The following is a 10503-nucleotide window of genomic DNA, read 5'->3' as shown; positions in this document are numbered from 1 at the left end:
GGGGTCCTGGCCTGACGCATTACCTCTTCTGTGTTGTGCTATCCTCTTGGCCAGCATCTATTTGGTTTCCCCAATGTACAAGTCACGGTACTTAACAGTGTACCAGTGTAACAATGTTGCTCTGTTTGTGCTGGGGAACCCAATCCTTGGGGTGCACCAATTTCTGGCTGCACTGACAGATTTTTGTATAAATCTTTAGCCTTTTTGGCAGTTACTCCCTCCCTCTCATGTTCATCCATACTTGAATCCTCATGCTGCTGCTGCTGCTACTACTGCTACTACTACTTCTTCCACAAGAGGTCCTTGATCTCGTAGTCACAACTCCGCACAAAATTATTAGGCTGAAATGCCAGTAGTATGTGAGATTAGCAGTGGACAGATACACCCACACATGGACGGAAAGAAAAGTGTTTTTTCCTGCCATTTTAAGACTTTTGCACGGCACCCAAGTTGACTGAATGGGGAATATGGAAGAAAAAAAATTATATGGAACGCTTGAGCTAAAATATCTATCTAATAAAGACTCTTTGCCTGTCAGTCTGTGGATGCACAACCTCCCAGGCGGACCCAAGTCTAATATGATCTGGTACTTTCCAAAAAGAAAACGTTTCCTATGCGACCATTTTCATCTAACCCTAACCCTGTTGTTATTTTCATAATATGATAAAGCTGGGTACAGCTAACACGTCCTCAGTGGAGAGTCTGAAGACTCAGGGGAAGCCCCACCCATATCCCTGGCATAGGTCTCTGAGGTAGTTAAGAAGCTCCTCGGTGGCAAGGCGCCGGGTGTAGATCAGATCCGCCCTGAGGTGCTAAAGGCTCTGGACATTGTTGGGCTGTCTTGGCTGACACACCTCTTCAGTGTCTCATGAATACATGTGACTACATGTCCAGTCTGGCCTAGGAACGCCTTGGGATCCCCCAGGAGGAGGTAGAGGGCGTTGCTGGGGAGAGGGGCGTCTGGAGTGCCCTACTTAGCTTGCTACCACCACGACCCAAGCCCGGAGAAACAGCTGAAGATGAATGAATGAATAAAATTGGGTAAACCGTTTATTATGCTCACACATGTATGACTCACAACTATGGTTGACTCAGATCAGGCAGCAACGAGAATATGCAACACTTCCCATTTTGACTGCAAACCAGAGAAGTTTTTCCTTCATAACTTTGTTTTTGGTTTTTGATTTTTGAATACATAATGTTTTGACACTATTGCTGCTCGACCGAAGTCAAATGTTGATGTGAGTCACACATGCGCACAGTTGACTTAGATCGGGCAGAGACAGAGCAGCATTGGTCAAGCAAGCTAGAGAGTGCATGAAGAGAGGGAGCAGTGGTAGCAAGAACAAATGTTTTTCAAAGGTTTTGAATCACCACAACCACGAGATGTTCATCATACAGTCATAAGTGAGCACAAAAAATATTAGGCTAATAGGCGCAGTAGTATTAGCTGTGGACAGATACACAACCACACACCTAAATGGGTGGCACGGTGGCCCAGTGGTTAGCGCTGTCGCCCCACAGCAACAAGGTGCTGGGTTCGAACCCAAGGCCGTCCCAGGTCATCCTCTGTGTGGAGTTTGCATGTTCTGGCCGTGTCTGCGTGGGTTTCTGCCGGGTGCACCGGTTTCCTCCCACCATCAGAAAGACATGCATGTTAGGGCTAATACTCCTGTCTGTGCCCCTGAGCAAGGCAGTGGAAAGAAGAACTGGAGTTGGTCCCCGGGCGCTACAGCTGCCCCCTGCTCCTATACAATCGGATGGGTTAAATACAGAGAACACATTCATTGTAACCAGTACAATTCATTGTAAGAATACAAAGTGGTTTTCTCTCTTCTTCTAACCCCCCACCACACACACACGCACACACACACGCGACCAAAAGCAAAATATTCAAGCACAGTATATAAAACTTATGTTGTGTATCCTAGACAGTGAAAGTCTTTTGGTAAGTAAATGATTAAACAGTTCGGTGTAAAAGTGGGCTATATTTAGTTGGATATATTCTGAACTAGACAACATGGCGCTAACATGTAGCGCCATGTTGAAACCAGTTTGAAAGATGGAAAATTATAGAAAGAGGCATTGAGGGAGGGAAGAAAGATGTGAAACATAGTAAAATGCCTGCTCGGACACAGACGGGTGGGGTGGATCAATAAAGGATGATGGAAAGCAAGAAAGGTGGGGTATAAGTGGAGAAAGAGGAAGAAGTGGAAAGGAGACGAAGCACTCATCTGACAGAGTGAGAAAAGGGTAAAGGAAGGAAGGAAGGAGGGGGGTAGAAAAGGATTAGGGGAAAAGAGACTAATGGGCAGGACGAGAGTAAAAGAAAAAAGAAATGGTTGGAGGAAAGGTAAAAGAGAAAAATGATAATCCAAGATTTACACCCTGACGTAAACCAGAGTCAACGCAATGAGAGAGTGGCGGAGGTGAAAGTGATTGCCTCAGATGTTGTGTCGAATTTATGGGCTCAGATTAGAAGCAGTATAATGAAGCCATGAACTCAAACAACTGATAAAAGTGATGGATGGAGGGATCGATGGATGGATGGATGAAGATTAGAGGCAGTACAATGCAGCCATAAACTCAGACATCTGATAAAAGTGATGGATGGTTGATTGATAGATGGAGGGAAGAAGATTAGAGGCAGTATAATGCAGCCATTCAAATTCAAACAACTAATAGTAGTGTCAGATTGTTGGATCGATTGACAGATGGATGGATGGATGTTAGAGGCAGTACAATGCAGCCATGTGCTCAAACAACTGATAAAAGTGATAGATGGTTGGATTGATAGATGGATGAAGGATGAAGATAAGAAGCAGGGAACGAATTGGTGAAATCTGCTGGTGGAGTGATGGCATGAAAACCCAACCCAGTCTCACAACCCTATTAACACAATGTGGATTATAATGACTGACCTACAAGACCTTTACCCTGACCTTAAGCACGCCAAACCAAAACCTAAATTTAACCACTTCTAACTAAACATAACCATTTCTAACCTTATACTTAAACTTAACCATCTCCAATCTAATACCTAATCTATACTTCTTTTGGATTTTCACCCCTTTTTCTCCCCAGTTGTACAATTACCCTACTCTTCCGAGTTGTCCCGCTCGCTGCTTTTCTCCACCCCCTCTGCCGATGCGGGGAGGGCTGCAGACTACCACATGCCTCCTCCCATACATGGGGAGTCACCAGCTGCTTCTTTTCACCTGACAGTGAGGAGTTTCACCAGGGGGACATAGCACATGAGAGGAACGCGCTATCCCCCCTGAACAGGCACCTCGACCGACCAGAGGAGGCGCTAATGCAACAACCAGGACACATACCCACATCCGGCTTCCCACCCACAGACAGGCCCAAGTTCGTCTGCAGGGACGCCCGACCAAGCTGGAGGTAACATGGGGATTCTAACCTGAGATCTCCATGTTGGTAGGCAACGGAATAGACTGCCACGCCACCTGGATGCCCCAAAACATAACCATTTCTAACCTTATACCTGAACTTAACCATCTAATCTAACAGTGCTAAAGCAGTCGTGATGTCCTGCATAGAGTGTGCTTTAATACATTGATGTGTAGTCTCGCTAGGCCAGATGTAAATAAGTATATATATAGGTGTGTGTGTGTGTGTGTGTGTGTGTGTGTGTGTGTGTGTGTGTATGTGTGTGTGTTTTCTTCATGAAGTAGTGTTCTCACATCTGTCCCTGTGAGACTAATTGACATGCATCATAAGCATGTGACAGAAAGTTAACGAAGAATTTTGGGAGCTGTTGTATTTGAATATTTTTTTTTTCCTGTGTGACTGGTTCTGAAAACGTGCATGAGCATGGCTCAACATGGCACATGGGTCGAGACAACGGGCCTGTAGAATATTTTACAATATTGAAGTTTGAAATAGGAAACAAAAACATTTATATCTCTCGGTAATACAGCTATTTTTGGCTGTACCAGCCAGCGGGCTAGCCCTACAAGTCAAGTCAATTTTATTTATTTGTATAGACCAATATCACAAATTACAAATTTACCTCAGGGGGCTTTACAGCAGTATAACATCCTGTCCCTGGACCCTCATATCGGATAAGGAACAACTCCCTAAAAAAGAAATTTTAATAGGGAGAAAAATTGGAAGAAACCTCAGGGACAGCCATAGAGGAGGGATCTCTCTCCCAAGGCGAACGGACGTGCAATGGATGTTGTATATACAGAATAGAACACAATTTACAGAATACAACACTGAAAGAGGATAACAAATTATAATGGAATTATAAGATATATGAAGAATATGATGAGGACGACACCAAGCAGTGTCCAGATGACATCGGAACAGCCCAAGACCTGAGCCACATGACCACCATCACCATGTAGTCCTGGCAGGAGGACAGACTACACTTGCACAGAGGGGAAACTCGCATCAAACCATTCACATATACAGGAGACGAGACAAGAAAAGACATCTGTCACAAATCAGAGAGAGAGAAATATGTAACATTGGAACAGGATAATGGCATTATATGGATTCATAAGATATATAGCGTGTGATGAGAAGGATGCCAAGCAGCGTCCAGGTGGCGGCCACCATTACCATGGAAACCTTGTAGGAGGACAGACTACATTTATGCACAGTCGAGACTCGCATCACATCATTCCCATATATGAGAGAATACAGGAAGAGACATTCAGAGAGAGAAAGACATGAGAGAGAACAGATTGCAATAATCAATAATATGTACTCTATAATCTCATTAGCAGTACAGAGCTTGGTGAATTCATTGAGACAGAATCTGACCCACCATGCAGTACATGTCATGAAGCACTCAGCTTAAAGGCAGCTAATTATGGTTTAAGACAAAAAGATAAGTTTAAATTTTGGATTTAAAGGACTCCGATTGTCTGACAGCAGCAGGCAGGTTATTCCATAAGAAGGGGGCCCGGTAGGAAAAGGCCCTGCCACCTGCTGACTTGTTTTTAACTTTGGGTACACACAGGAGCCCTGTATTTTGAGAGCTGAGAGCTTGAGATGGAATGTATGGTTTAAAGAGTTAAGACAGATATGTTGGGGCAAGCCCATTTAGGATTCTATAAATCAGCACAAGCACCTTGAAGTTTGATCTATCATGGGTAGGAAGCCAATGAAGGGAGGCAAGAATTGGTGTAATATGGTCAAATTATGTTTTAGGATTCTAGCTGCAGCATTTTGAACCATCTGAAGACTTTTCGTACTAATGTGGCAGACCTGAAAACATAACATTAAGCAATCAAGTCTGGATGAAACGAATGCATGTATTAGTGTCTCTGCATCAACAATGGACAGGAAAGACTGAATTTTAGCTATGTTATATAAGGGGAAAAGGCAGTCTTGGTGATTTCTTTAATGTGCTTATCAAAGGAAAGGCTGGGATCAAATGCAACACCAAGATCTTTGGCTGCCACACTTTGTGAAATCACAGAGTTGTTGAGCATAACTGTTACTTGATCAAATTGGCGTTTATGTCTAGGAGGGCCAACCACCAGCATATCGGTATTGTCTGAATTTAAAACCAGGAAATTTAGAGACATCCAATTTTTCACAGCAGCCAAGTAGGCCTTTAAATTAATAATTCGAGTACAATCATCAGCCCTTATAGGCACATACAGCTGAGCATCATCCACATAGCAATGGATATTTATTCCATGACTGCATATGATTTGGCCAAGAGGCGAAATATAAAGAGAGAAAAGTATAGGGCCAAGAACCGAGCCCTGAGGTACGCCATATTTAACATCAGAGAATATCAATGTAATATTATAGTAGATATAATGTGTTCTTCCAGATAAGTACTAAGTTAAGCCCAGAGAGAGCTAGACGAGATACACCAAAATTACAATTCATCCATCTAATAGTATACAGTGATCAACTGTCAAAGGCTGCACTGAGGTCTAGTAGTAGAAGCACAGAGGTGGAATCAGAGTCCATAGCAAGTAGAAGATCATTTACCACTCTGGTCAGAGCAGTTTCAATGAAGTGACAGGCCCTGAAAGCTGATTGAAAAGTTTAATATAGTTTTCTTCTATATGAGTCGAAAGTTGTTAATACACATCTCTCTCCAGAACTTTGAAAAAAAAATTGAAGATTAGTGACTGGTTGATAGTTATAAAGAGACCCTGGATCAAAGTGTGGTTTCATAAATAGAGGTTTGACCATAGCTATCTTAAAACTGCTGGGAACAATGCAAGTAGTAACTGATAACTTAAAAATATATGGCATTTTAGGTCCCAGAAAAGGCCAGATGTCTTAAAAAAGTTTTGGTGGTAAGGGGTCAAGTAGACAAGTAGCTAGTTTACAAGCCGACAAGCTTAGTCAAAATATCAAGAGAGATAGTCTCAAAAGGTATAACAGGGACTATCTGTGACTCATTGTATAGATATGAATTTGGTAAGACGAGATCTGCAGGAGTAACTGGGGTTGAAGTTTTTATTCTCATCAACCTTATTGCAAAAAAAAAAAAATCTAGAGACTCATGGGCTGTGAATGATGAGCAGCTAATTATGTTTATTAATATTGATTAAGCAAGAGAGATACGCTGTTTTTGCAGCAAATAAAGCATGCTTGTATTTCCACAAACACTCATGCCAAAATACCAGTGACAGGCATGGGTGCAAGTCCATAAATACTGGGATGATATCCAGCGTTTTAACTGTGGCCCCATCCATAAGGTTAATGGTTGTGTCAAGAAGGGCATCCGATGTGAAAGTTTGCCAAATCATTATGCGGCTTGGCAAGACCATACCAAATCATTCGAGGCTCCGTATGGAATCAGCTTAGGCCAGGATAACAACGGCCGCCATTGGTGCTGTGCCCTCACAGGGTACCAACGGAAACTGTAAATCCGCTGTAGTGACCCCTGAGAAACGGGGAACAAGCTGAAAGAAGAAGACTCGTGTCAAGATTGCTAAAAAAAAAAAAAAAAAGTTCCAGTATTGATTTTTGCCATTTATGTTCCAGTCTCCTGCAGGCCCGCATAAGAGCAGCTGTCTCATTGTTAAACCAGTGTGTATGCCTCTTTAGTCGCCCAGCTCTGGTAGTGAGAGGTGCAGCTGAATCCAGGAGACTAGAGAAGGTCGCATTTAAGTTACTCTTGAAATTTTCAACAGAGTCAGTCTCTACACTGAAAGGAGCCAAGACTTCAGGCAGCTGCTGGCCAAATGCCGCTACAGTGGATGAACCCATGTAGCGAGTGGCGGTTACATATGTGCCGACATCAACAGGACAGGCCAATGATCCTTCAAATTTAATGAGAAAATGATCTGACACAGGATGTGGTTGGCAAGACAGTCAAATCAGAAACAGCTATCCCTTTAGCTAAAACCAAATCAAGGGTATAAAAGAAAGATGAATCAGCTCATCTGAACACAACGTTTAGTTGGAGAAATGTTTCATCACTCATCCAGGTAACTTCGTCAGTCTCAACTGACTGCAGGTATCCCCCCCAACCTTATAAAAACAGCACAGTTGCATGACGACCGGAACCAACTATTGGTTTTATATTCAAATTGCTGTGCCCCTTAACTAGAGTTACAATGGCCATGTATACTATTCACAGAGGATTGGGGAATCATTGCTATCACAGCATTGTAAGATGGTGACAGATGTACTTTCAGGCCCCCGCCTCGGTTCAGGGATGGTCGTTCCCTCATCACATAGATGGTCTCTTTGACCCCCCCGTTCAAACCAGCATTCCTTCTTATCAAGGGTGTGCACATCCTCATCCTTGAAAGAGTGGCAACTGGCCTGTAGATGGGTGTAGACTGCGGAGTCCTGGCCTGACGTGTTAGCTCTTCTGTGCTGTACCATCTTATTGGCCAGTGTCTGTTTGTTTGTTTATTTATCAGGATCCCCATTAGCTGTGCCCTAAAGCACCGCTAATCTTACTGGGGTCCACATAAAAACAATACATTTAAAACATACATTTAAAAACAGGACAGAGAAAAACAAAAACAAAACAAACAAAAGATAGCAAAAACCTACATTAAACTTTACAGTACACATAAGTCATCATCCAACAGCAAAGAGACATACTACATAAATCATTCCAGTGTACAAACTGTTGAGACCATCCAGGCTGTAGAATTCAGTTCGAAACACACCTTACCCTGTCCTGTATGTGTGGGTGTGTAATATGTGTATGTATGACCATGTATTTTGTATCCTACAAATATAATATTCCACGGTGTGTCTTTATTTGCTTCTTAAATATTGATTTCTGTGTGGGTTTAGTCATTGGCAGTGGTAAGGAATTCCATGCTTTCATTGCTCTATGTTCTACCGTACGCTTCAGAAAACTAGCGTTTGGCTTAGGAGGTGAAACCGGCCTTCTGTTGCCGGTTTGACATGGCCAGTGTCTGTTTGGTTTCCCCGATGAACAAGACGCGGCAATCCTATCGGCACTCAACAGTATACATTATATTGCTCTGTTTTTGCTGGGGGACCTGATCCTTCGGGTGGACCAATTTCTGGCGCAGCACGTTTTGGGGTTTGAAAGCAACTGACAAAGTCACTTGGATGAGTGATGAAACGTTTCTCCCTCTAAGTGTTGTGTCCCGATGAACTGATTCACCTTTCTGTGATTTCCTTACCTGGATTATTTAGCATGCAGAAAGACATTTGGAGTCATGTCAGCGAGGATTGTCTTAAACTTGTACATGTACATGCAATCGGCGTGTAAGATGGCGGAGTACAGGAACCACCTGGGATTGAAAGAAAGCTGAATCAGTTCATCTGGACACGTTTATTGACAGATACGTTTCATCACTCATCTAAGTGACCTCTTCAGTCTCACCTGACTGCAGGTGTCCCCACCCTTATAAACAATACGGCTGCATAACAACCCAAACCAACAATCAGTTTCATATGCAAATATGGGTGTGGCTGTTAACTAAAGTTTCGGGGGCCATGTGTACTATTCAGAGGATTTGGGAATGTTTGCAGTCACAGCATTGTAAGATGGTGACAGATGTACTCTTAGCCTCCCTCGGGTCAGGGATGGTCGTTCCCTCTTCACATAGATGGCCTCTTTGACTCCTCATTCAAACCAGTGTTCCTCCCTATCAAGGATGTGCTCATCCTCATCCTTGAAAGAGTGGCCACTGGCCTGGAGGTGGGTGTAGCCTGCGGAGTCTTGGCCTGACACATTAGCTCTCCTATGTTGTGCCATCCTCTGGCCAGCGTCTGTTTAGTCTCCCCAATGTACAAGTTATGGCAATCCTCCTGGCACTCAACACCGTACACTATATTGCCCTGTTTGTGTCAAGGGACCCGATCCTTGGGGTGGACCAACTTCTGGCGCCGCGTGTTTTGGGGCTCGAAAGCGGTTGAGACGTGGTCTTTGGAAAATATGAGTCTCGGCTTGTCCGACACGCTCGCCGTATACGGAATCACCGCTGGTTTACGCTGTCGCCATCTTACAATGCTGTGATTGCAAACATTCCCAGATCTGTGGCCGGCCATGTCTACTCTGCGTCTGTGACGTAAGTGACTGCTGATATTTGCCTTCATCCCTCTGACCAAACCCCCTCGTGGCAGCAGACTTGCCGCGGTCACATACAAGTGGGCTTATCAGACTACGTTATCAATCGGCTAATGATGTTTTGCTAGTGTTAGAATGACCTTGGCCCCGCTCGCCAGCCCTGACAAGGTGTCCTCCATGTAAAGACAAACACTCGGCTGTGCCGTTAGGCAGAAACGCTTGCTCTCTGCTGTCTGGACTGACAAGTCCGCTCTGCGCAGGAGGTTTCAGGTTTCCTTGCCCACCCTGCATTTGCATATTAGACAGCGATTGGCTTTTTGGATTTGTGACGTACCAAATCTAGCTTACCTGGGGTACGTTTGAATCTCAGATTTTAGGGAAGTGCACAGGCCGCTCCTCCGGTAGAGGGATGTGAAAACACCGCTTTAGTCACAAAATTTGCCCACAGACAAGTAAGTATGGTCAAGGTCAGACATTTTAGGGGACACAAACATAAGAAAAACACATTTTTGAGTGAGTGTGTGTGTGTGTGTGGGGGGGGTACTTTAAATGCTTCCCTATATGTTGCTCGTAGTGATGAAATCAAGCGTTGTAAAGTTGCTCTTCACGTAGACTGACTGAGGAGTGCTCCATGAAAGACCATCAGCAAAATGTATTACGTGTGAAATGACTGTATTGAGGAATAAGCTGCTCCGTGTCATCATCGTTGTCTTCTTGTTCTTCTTCTTCTTCTTCTTGTTCTTCTTGTTCTTTTGGCTTATTTCCTGTTTCTCAGGAAACCGTAGTGGATTTTACAGTTTCCATCGGCACCCTGTGTGTGTGTGTGTGTGTGTGTGTGAGATGCTGGCATAAAGGAGAGCCAATTATGCTGTCACTGGGTAAGTGGCGGTTTATTTCCGAGGTTAGACAGCAGCGTACCTTAATTATGTACTTCTGCACTTTGCTCACATTGTTTTCTGCTGCGGTCAGGTTGGCTGGTTTGAGTTTGAATG

The sequence above is a fragment of the Lampris incognitus genome, chromosome 16 (assembly GCF_029633865.1).
Source record: "Lampris incognitus isolate fLamInc1 chromosome 16, fLamInc1.hap2, whole genome shotgun sequence".
Taxonomy (NCBI): Eukaryota; Metazoa; Chordata; class Actinopteri; order Lampriformes; family Lampridae; genus Lampris; species Lampris incognitus.
The sequence above is the reverse complement of the archived record's forward strand: the minus strand, read 5'-3'. Positions refer to the sequence as shown.